The sequence below is a fragment of the Corvus brachyrhynchos genome, unplaced genomic scaffold (assembly GCF_000691975.1).
Source record: "Corvus brachyrhynchos isolate BGI_N302 unplaced genomic scaffold, ASM69197v1 scaffold32, whole genome shotgun sequence".
NCBI classification, from domain to species: domain Eukaryota; kingdom Metazoa; phylum Chordata; class Aves; order Passeriformes; family Corvidae; genus Corvus; species Corvus brachyrhynchos.
This window is the reverse complement of record NW_008237919.1, coordinates 15,829,102-15,839,772: the sequence shown is the minus strand read 5'-3', so window position 1 is coordinate 15,839,772 and position 10,671 is coordinate 15,829,102. Positions and strand designations below refer to the sequence as shown.

The window sequence follows — 10,671 nt, the reverse complement described above, 5'->3', positions numbered from 1 at the left end:
GGTCTGTTGCAGTATGGTGTGTCCTGGAGATTGGGGTAGTGGTTTGTGTTCTTTTTAACAAGTAACTCACAAGGTGTCTTGAGGGTTTTTTGGGGGGTTTAGACAATTAGAAATACTTTAAAGTGGCAGTTTTTAAGCTTGAGTCTGAAGAGTGGCATCTAAGCAGAATGACAGATTATACTGAGGAGTTTGCTTTCTGTGTGGATTGGGTTTTTTATTGAGTTTGGGTTGTTTTAAGCACTTCTTCGGAACCGAGGAAGCATTGTTCTATGTGCACCCTTAAACCTGTGTGGTTGAATGGGTGGTGTGATGTACTTGTTGCAGTGCTCAGTAGCCAGGAGTCATAAAGGAGACTTCCCAGTAGAGTGTATTTTATGGTAATGCTTCGTCAGAGATTGTGCTTTTGTTAGAAAGACATAAAGGAATAAATATAGAACAACTACAGGTGCTAAAAATAAGCACTTGCATTGACGTCTACTTTTTTTTCCCCCTCCCCTTTAAAAGAGACCTTTTGGGTATTTAGAAAGATGCATCATATCTGCTCAGAATCCTTTTGGCTGCAGTGATGTCTTGAGGGACAGACAAGTCAGCTGATCTTAGAAAATAGCTTATCTTGGTTTGATTGAAGAGTGCAGTGTGGGAATAGAGCAGATGCCGAGGAAGAGACTTGCTGTGGGTAATGGAATGAGAAGTTGGTTTAATTACTGCAGCTGTAGAAGCTGGGCATTTACGATCTTGAAGATTAGAAGACTGCTCAGCTCTTGTGTTTATGGAGAAAAAAAGGATACTAAATACTTCAATCAAACCCTGAGATATATCATGAATCTCACTGAAAAGATGGTCCCTTGATAGGAAAGCTGCTTTCACTGAATGGCTTCAGTTACAGTCCAGGATATAATAATTCTGGCATCCTTTTAACTGTGAGATGAGGGAATGAATAATCTTCCAAAAAGTCTCTAATCCTAGAAGCTGAGATTTTCGTAGTGGGAGAATGACTTGCTTGAAGTGGATTTTGAAATAATTCTCAATTTGCAGATGATCTGCTGTAGACACGATTCCTTGCACATACTTGGCCACTTGATTCCATTCCAAATAGTCCTCTGAGATCTCTAGTGTGAGAGTGAACTGGTGAATCAGTTAACACTTCTAAATCAGTTTAAGATTAGATTATTACTTCAGTGCTCTTCAAAATGTATGAATTCAGTGTCACACTCCTTTATTTACAAACTGTGCACGTGTTTCAGTATCCAGAAACACCGAGATCAGCCCAATCTCATCCCCATCGCCTGGTGCTGCCAGGGGTGGGTGGTGTGGTGCGTGGGGGATGAGGGGTCAGGCCTTCTGGGCATCTCACAGATTGTACAGCATCAGACAGATGCTGGTTTACCATGGTTGGAGGAAACCATTCCTACAGACCATTCCAGGGCCATAATCTGTTCATCTATGGCCACCCTTTCTCCACGGATGAGCCGGGAGCACATCCCTCTGCCTTCGCAGAGGGGTTGCTGTGGCTGCTTCTCCCTTTGAACTTGAAAACAGCTCAGATGTAAACCACAGTTTAGACTTTAAAAGAGCTGGCACCTGCTTCAGTCACGCTGGGCTGGGGTGAGCTGTGGCTCCATGCCAGCCCTGGCTGGATGCGAGAGTGCTCTGGTGAGGTTTTCTCCACCTGTCACAGGTGGAGCAGCCCCAGCTGTGGGGAGGAGCATGGACAGACCCTTGGCAAGGCTGCTCCATGGGCTCCTGCAAGACTAATAAAACACCCATGCCGTGTCACCCTTTGATCACAAGCACTTTTGTCTCCTCAGCTGCATGCTCTTCTGTTTGACTTGGTTTCTTTTCCCCCTCCCCTCTGCTTTTAACGAAATTTACCTCTCGCTGTGTTTGACCAAGGTAGGACAGTGTAAAGATAATGCTTCCTCTTAGGAATTAATTATATTGTTATTTCAGATTGCAAGCCTCATCAGGCTTCTGGAAATCTATTATTTGTGTATATTTCTGATTAATCATAAATGCTATTAATATGGTATTAAAAAACTGTCGTTGTGTAAACAAGGGGAAAAAAGACAGTTCAAAAGTCCAGTGTACAGGTTCTCCTAGAGAGGATGAGCTAGGCTTTCTCTGTCTCCACTGTTAGCTCTGTTGAAGATTGTATTTTTAATTTTTTTATCATTATTTTATAATTAGACACAGTTCCCTTGTATGAGTATGAATATCTATAATATGAGTATGCAAATCTACAATTTTTCTGAGAGCCTGAAGAGGTGATGCATTCAAAATTATCAACTCATTCACTATGAAATGCCTTCACCCATAACAAAGAATAATATTTTTCTCAGGATGCAGATGCATTTAACTGTTCTTTCCTTGTTTTGTTTTGGAATGAGATATGGTTGCAAATGTAGCTTGTTTCACTGTTGCCTCTTCAGATCTTACCTGCAGCAGTTCAGAATTTTAAAGGTTTCTTTAAAAGACTTTTACTTCCTTAGTGCAGAATGCTAAGGATTTTGGACAGGGAGCAAACTTCATTAGTTCAAGTGCTTTATAATAGATTTTATTTCTGAAGTGCTCTTCATTAAAGTTCTTAACTAGATTGCCATTCTACAGCCTTTTAATTTTGCTTGAATTTGAATCATGAATAGTGAATAAACAGAAATATTGGTAGTTTGTTTAATCTAACCCAGGGGAGTAAAATAACTCCTGAGGAGGAGGATCCCTGAGCTACAAACAGGTTTGTACCTAGTGTTGGGAAGTGACTGTTTCTTGGATGATGTCCAGGGTGAGGTGGACGACAGTGAGGCAGGCCAGGGACAGTGTTGGGGGATATTTTTAGCCAAGCCTGCTTGACTTGTGACTCTGGTGACAGCCTCTTGCTAAAGGGGGCTTAAAGTAGACTGGGAAGGTGTGTGGGTGAGCTCAAATTGACCTGAGTTTGGAGTTTTAATCCTGTTGTCACTAATGCTTCACCTGCAAGTTTTTGTTTTGGAACCTTATGGATTCGAGGCTGGTAAAGGAAAGGTCCGAAGACTCGCTGCAATTCTCAAATCCTACGAGGTAGCTCCTTCCTGCTACCTTTGCCTGAGAGTTCCTAAGGAAATGATTATTTTGGAGTAACTGGGAAGTGTGCTTGTGGAAGATCAGAGCATGAGAGTTAATGGTCGATTGCTGCTCATTACTGGGTTATTACGAAGAATTGTGTTTAGAATTTCCTTTTTTTCTGACTGAAGTCCACTTAAGGACCTGCAGCTCTAAAAGCTACCTATAAATCTATTGCACACCAAAGAAAATGTCACAGCAACAGGAGAAAAGCTGGTGGAGCACCTGGGGGCAGTTCAGGGACCCTCAGCCCCAGGGTTTGGGGCAGGGCACAAAATGAAGGTGGCAGAGGACCACTGTAGTGAAAGGGATGTGCTGTTACAAAGGGCAGCCAAAGAAAATGAGTGAAGGATGTTTGCAAATGATTTTTTTGTTTGTTTTTAAGACTTGAAAAGAGAAAGAGCAGGAGAAATTAGGAAGTTAAGCTTATCCCTTACACAAGAATAATCTGCAGGGTATGAGTCTCACACTCACTCCACTCAGGTCCCTCTGTAGCATTTAAGTGCTGATTACAGCACCTCTCCTTGTTTCTGTGAAAGGCTGCACTTTACATAGCTCTGTGTTCTGCTGTTGCCATAAACATTTTCTATAATGGGCTTATTGTAAGCAGAAGAGTATTCCAGTGTTTAAAAGAAAAAAGCAATCCCTGGAATTAATCTGAACATGACAGACTGACATGATATATGGCAATAAGAAAAAAAAAAGTGTACAATTAATGGTCATTTACAAAATAATTTAGGTCTTTTTTCAGAGCCTACTTCTTCCCAGGAGTCAGCTTAGGCAATTCTTGTGTAAAGTATGGATGAGCTTGCATCAACATTCAAGATGTATTCACAGTTTAAATTTCATTAATAAACCCAGCTAAACCCCCAAGCATTCCCAAACACAAGAAAATGCAAAAACCTTGCCTAAGCCTGCTCAAATTCCCCTCTAACACTTACTCTCTCATGCTGTTTTTCATGTAGGCCTTTAATCAAGGATAAGTCATGGGAAAACCTCAGAGGTAACCAGGCTGTAAAAAATTGCAAGGCTGTAAGAATTTACTCTTGGGAGTGAAGCTGTCTGGACTGTATCTGGGATTACATTTCCCAGGACAGGGCACACTTCACTTGGTTCAAAGATGTTCTGCCCTGGTTGTTTAGGGCAGCTGTGTCTTTCCCAGCTTCATTTTCACATGGCCATGGTTTTCTGTCCTGTATTTGAAATTCTGTCTCAGGGTGAGATAGCGCTCGGTATCTCACTGCATCTCACTGTAGTGCTGTACCAAGTTAACTTGCTGAGGACCTACCTTGTTTCTGGTCTCTATCAGCAGGAGAATTAGAGCCTCTTTGAGTTATTCAAATTTGAGTTTGAATAACTCAACCTCTTCAAATCTGCCCAGGGTTGTGTAGCAACCCTGCTGCGATGACCTCAGACATCACCTCCTTCTCCAGGTGTTGCCAGCCACTGTAGAAAGGACCATGTGCAGCTGCTTCAGCCCCAGCAGTACACAGCTGGAAAATTACAGTGCACTTTGCCTATAAAAATAAATGAGAGTCATGATAAGAACCCACCTTCATCAGGGGGTTAAAGTAACACTCTGTGCTGTGGATTGGAGCAGCTGAGGTGCAGGCTATGGAACAGTGATCCCTGGCAGAAGGCTGGGATGGACAAGAGGGGGCAGTAATGTTTTAGGCTGTCGCAGCTGACCATGCTCCAGGATGTTTTATCCATCAGAACCCTGGCTCCACAGGTTAGAGACAGGGTTAGATGAAACTGATGGGCTGCTGGTGCTCAACCTCTCCTGATGAGTGAACACAGAACTTTGTGGAATTATGAGGCCACAGGTGCATTCGCCCATTTCATTCTTGCTTATCTTGTCTTAGAGTTCCCTCTAAGGCTCAAAACTGAAGAGTTTGGTTGCAAGTTGCAATGGAAAATGAATTGCTTTGTTTGCTGAAGAAGTCTAATTTCCATCTTGGAAAGGAAAGAATTTGTCATTGGTCTATCTAGGTCAGTAGTCTGGCTTATACTGGATTTCCTTACTAAAGGATCTACAGTCAACACAGTGACTGGTATTTTCTCTGTCATTTCTGTGTCATTCAGGATTCCAGTTCTCTTTTCAGTCTACTTACACCACTTCTGACAGCTGTGGCAAGAAGGTTCACAGGTCAGTTATGGATTATGAGGAGGGAAACTGCTCTGACTGATTGTTGTGCGTCCATCAAAACTTAATGACAGCTTCTCTGGTTTTCCTACTCTGAGTGAAGACTTCTTTTTCTGAAAATGCCTCCAAGTCAATAATTTCCAATTGTCTTTAGGGAAGTGTTCAGTTTTTAGAGGCTCACCTTCTCAGAGCTGATGGTCACAGTTGTAGGATGGTAACAAGAAGGAATTTCTTGAAGTCATTCTGTCGGTGATGGATGATTCCATAAGACATTGAGAGAGGGGCATGCCATGAAATCAGCTTCTTTATCTAGGGAGAAATTTAACTTGTGATTAAAAATACATTATCATTTCCCCCCCCCCTTTTTTTTCTTGACAATATTCTGTCAACATCAGGTTATTATATAGAAAGTGGCCTTTAGAGAGGGAACCAAACTGTGGAACCAGGGGAGCCAGGGATTCAAAGATACTGGTACTTCCTATAGTGAGGAAGAAAGCTGACTAGAAAATACTTTCAGTAGTTTTAATAAATTATTTAAGAAAAGAGAAAGAAGGGGTGGAGAAAATAAAAAGGAATGAAATGTTCTCCTTGTGAGATGATGCTGAAGACAGAATTGTGTGTGGCCACTTCTGCGTCCACTGTGGCCACTTCTGTGTCTTGAGTGTTGGAGCACTGAGAATGTTTTCAGAGCTGTGGTATCACAAGGTAGCTAATGGAAACATGGGTTTGAAGGTTATATTGAACTCAGTGCAAGGTACTGTGCAAGAGAGAAACTCTGTAAGGGTTTAAGTGCGTGCACATTTATATTTAATTATGGGACCATTTTGAAATGGAAAAATACTTGTATGTGTATGCTTAAATGGGACTCTCATCCTCAATGTACTGTCTAAATCTGTTTGTTCCATTTTAGAAGACATCAGAAAAGCAATTTGGTACAGCTTGCAGTGTCCAGTACATGGTGTGTTTTATATATATATAAATACTTTTTTTTTTCAAGTGAGAAAGATGAAGATCCTAAGTGGGAAGAGCTTCTCTCCCATTCTTTGAGGCTCAAGTACCTCTTAGCAGGCACCAATAAACAGTGCCAGACCAAAGCTTGCTTTCAAATCCTGTTCTCTTGCATAACACTGCTGTGCTCAGTCTTGAACCAGAAATTATTCTCTGACCAGTTGCACTCTTTCATTCTGAGAACTTTAACCTCAGTTTTAACAGTTTTAATAAAATGTCTTCATGAGAATTGCTGTACACAGGCAGTGAAAAAGGCAAAGATCCCTTTGATAGCCCATGGAGGGAGTGTTCAAGAATTGCTTCAAGACCAGAGAATGTGCTCGTTCCAAGGAGCAGCTCAACTTGGGTCGCATTGGTTTTAAGGATTCCTTTGTTGTGGGATAATGGGAAGCAGGATGAGATAGTGCTCGTGACTTGCTGAGCTTTTTTAATGAACACTTTTTATTGCCATAGTTGCATGTGCAGATTGTAATGAAAACAAAATGGCTAATGTTATTATTTTAAATTTAACATTATTTGTTTGTCATATAGGTATGCAGGAATGTTATGGTAATTTTTTATACTTTAGCCTATAGACCAGCTTCCCCCCAGCTGTGTAACTCTCAGTACCAGCCTCCCCCACCAGCACTGAGAACTGAGCCAGCTGCTTTTGGTGATACTTTCTTAGACCCTTTGATGAATATTTAGATGGACAGCTACAAAAATAGTTGGAGCTAAGGAAAGCAGGTAATGTGTCATAATAGGGCCTCCTTAAGCATGTAGATTTATTGTCACCAAAAACTCTCCCAGAGCTTTGCGGTTCTGAAAGGTTCAAGCCTGAACTTACTCTTGACCAGCTGATACCCGTTTGTTCTGGTTTCAGCAGCCTTTTTTGCCTGAAGTGGTTTATTTCCCTTCCTCATGGTTATCTCTACTGTCTTACAAGGAGCAATTGCATCCCTATCCTCTGGCTCCAGTCTTTATGGCCATGGTGCCTGTGGTGTTAACACCTCAATGCACCTTCATGTTCAGATTGCTTCCCAGCTTTGTCATCAGCTGCCGTAATTACTCTTTTTTTTTGTATGTAAGCCATTAATCAGTTAAAAATGAACCAGAAGACTGATTTTTGGGGTTTGTGTTTTCATCAGTAACTTCCAAGGAGACTGCAGCTTTTTCTTTCTGTGCTGTCAGGCACCATCTCTTTTGGGCAGAATCTTTACTGCTGTCAGAATTCCTCTGTCTCCAAGTTTACACTTTTAATATGGAAAAGTATGTTTGTTGAATATCCAGATAGCTGAGACTTACTTGTATTTATTTTGAGCAAACTCTCTGTAACCAACCTGTTCTATTATGATCTCTTTGTAGCTTCATGTTCTGATTCTTCTTGGTCAGTGTTTGCTGAAATCTCGTGCTGTGGATGAGCTCTGTAGCCTTTCTTATATATGGCAAGTCAGACTGGTTCATAGAAGTACTGGCACTGAAGTCCTGAAATGAATCTAACTCTTCTGCATTTTTAGAGGTTTGAATACAGCTGACTTCTAATTGAGTGTGGAGCAGTTGCATGTGTTGGTCTTGTTGGATGACGTAGAAGACACAATGTTGCCTAAAAAACAGTGTATATTTTTCAAATGTTTGCCTGGTCATCTGTTTTCCCTCTGTTTAGTGGCAGCAGTGGAAGATACCCTTTGTTCCAAAAGCCAGGAAATGTGTTTTGACATAAAACTGGCCTTGGAAAATGTCTCAGTCTGGATGGACTGGCATTAACTGTCTGCAGAACTAAAGCTGAGCTGGGTGGGTAGGAGCTACCAGGGTAACTGGTGTTTCCTAGTACAGTTTGGTTTCTACAACACAATTTTGGCTGAAGTAGGTTGGAATTGAGCAGTTTTCCAATGGCATCATGTCCAGGGTCAGTATGTACAGTATGAAACTACCTGCCTGGTCCCTATTTCTGTTCCTCTGATAACATTATCCACAGAAGTCTTTAAGTGTCTGAAGGTTTTATCACTGGTTACATCCCTTGGCAGGTACCTGCTGGGCTCTAAATAAAACATTTGTATTTGCAGACTTTGCATCTTGGTTAAAATAAATTGTAAATGAAGTGATTTGTGTGAGAGGAGCACTCTTTGTTCTAACAACTTGCTAATGGAGTGGTGGGTTGTAGAAATGCTTTATGTTAGCTTTTGTGATACATTAATTTTCTGGGCACATGTTTGAAGAATATTTTTTTCATCTATTTTTTTAAGGAAAAACAGATAAATCTGAGTGTCTTTGGGGGTTTACTCATTTTTGAAGTTTGGGTTGTAGATTTCTGCATGAAACTTTCATGGTGTGAGGCTTGTGAAATTAGACAACATGCTTTTAAACAAGCCACCTCTGGGTAAAGTACATCTCTAATTACTGAGACTAAATTATGTGGCAAGTGAGCTTGTGTCTGAAGTAAATCTCCAGTTCAGTAATCTAAAATTAAATAATGATTAGCTTAATTGCTTCAGGATCATAAAAAACACCCTTAATAAAATATAGGGATTAAGTGTGTGCTCTGAGAGCAGATAATTGCTTCTGCTTCATTTTCAGTAACTTCTCTCAAGACAGGGTTTGGAGGTAAGAGAAGTAAAATAACCTTTTGTTATGCTGATTAGTAAAGCTAGGAAAAGTAGGCTAGTTGTTGTGTATGCAAGCCCTTTCTCCTTTCTGAATAGAAGCTGCAATTTCTCTATTAATGGTAAATTTAGAACACTTGCTTTTAATTTCATAGGTATGTGCCAGTTAGTTCCTCTGAAAGCAATAGCAGTTGGTACCTGTGGAGCTGAGTGTAGTAGTATATGTGTGAAGAAGGATCAAGTAGGTTTTTTTTTTCTCCAGGGAAAGGAAAAAGGCTCATAATTTTACTAAGAAGTGTTTGAGTTATTCATTACCTGGGTTGTTAGCTGCTTGTTTGCATTGCATTTTGCTTCTAAACAAAGTATTTTTACCTTCATTCATTGGAGAATGTCTTTTTTGCTTATAGGCAAATGAGAAAGCAAATCTCTTGAGACATAAGCAGTGGTACTTCCCTGGAGGGAGGAGATGGGGATTCTCCTGTTGCTCTGAGTGTTACCAGGTGCCAGAAGTGGTCCCCAGTGGTGGTGGTAAGAAAGAAATCTTCCCCCACGTTTCTATATTTGCGTTTTGTCTGTAGCAATATACTTTTGGGGAAAAAATGGGCATGCAAATCCTGTTCTTTTCATAGAGCTGCATGAACTGCTGGGAGAGGCGTCAGAAGTCTCCCACTCCGAGAATTTTAGTTTAGGAATGAAATCAGCACTTGAGGTTCTTGCTTCTGCTGTCTCATGTATGCTGTATCTGTTGGTAATCATTGCAGCAGAGATTTAACCATAAATAGACCTCCGTGGGACTCTAGAAATATTAATGTCCCCTCCTTCCTGTAATGTAGAAGAAGGGGAAATATGTGCTTAGAGTGCTTGAAGAACCTCCTTTATGGGGTTCATAGAAATCTCATCAGTGCTGACTGGGGTCATCTTAGGCTGCCCTTAATCTGAACATCTTTAAATTTTATCCAGTAATGGGGTATGAAAATGTTAAGTATATCAGCAAACTTCCTACTTTTTGCCCTTTTTTTTGTAGTCTGTCCTACAAGCAAAGTGGAAAGCTGCTGAGACCCCACTGACACAGCAGCAGAACAGTTTTTTTCAGGACAGGATCTTAAAACCTGTAGTTAGTGTCAGATGCTGACATTTTAATTATGATCTCTGATACCGTGCCCCTTCATGGGCTATTAGTAGATCTTTTGGTAAGAAAATAATTTAATCTTGGTGATTTTGCAAAGGCCTAGATTATTGCTTTATTATTCTATGACTTCTCAAGGACTAATGTAGGACAAGAAGTCTCCCTAAAAATCTTGATTTCTCAAAGCTGTGATTCATAAAGCAGCATGTACAGGATCAGCCACAATCTGTGTTCAGGGCATGTATTGACCCTGTGCAAAGTTACATCCGTTTAAGATGTACGTTTTCCTGCTGTAGAAGTGAAAGCATTGATCCCAGCTCATTCGGTGGGCAAATAGACACTTCCTGCAAGCCCAAAATATGCCTGGGTCAAAAATTTTGCCCCCAAAAATTAGCTATTGCAGCTGAACCTGGCTGACTGCCTGCAGCTTTGGTGTGTGGAGGGAGACCCAGTAGGTTGATTCATTAATGTAGCCTTGTCCCAGTGTCATGGTGACCAGCTGCTTTCAAAACTGGTTGTGTAAAATGTTTTTGCCTGGGCTCATTGACACTGGTGTAGGAGCAATGCCCCAGAAACACAAGAAAGCCTTTTTTAATGCATTTGCTGTTTTGTAGGATACTTTTCAACTTACATGGCTGCAATTTTTGCTTTTCTTGTTTGTGTACAAGGCTTGAAAATGCCATTGATGAGTTACTGAGAAGCTAAAATATGGGGGG

General features: G+C 40.9%; 1 protein-coding gene across 5 annotated transcripts in view; it reads left to right on the top strand.

The window, feature by feature from the left end:
• Nucleotides 1–10,671, top strand: part of AGPAT3 (1-acylglycerol-3-phosphate O-acyltransferase 3) — a 72,027-nt gene that overhangs the window by 12,418 nt on the left and 48,938 nt on the right. The window contains exons 1-2 of one of the 5 annotated variants that reach the window (XM_017733300.1): nt 1,813–1,893; nt 9,237–9,357. The exons of 2 other annotated variants lie outside the window; for them this stretch is intronic. The gene's annotated coding sequence lies outside the window, so the exon portion shown is untranslated. Of the gene's footprint in view, nt 1–1,812; nt 1,894–9,236; nt 9,358–10,671 lie in introns of those variants that run through there. 2 more of the 5 variants (XM_017733299.1, XM_017733305.1) reach the window with 2 other exon arrangements.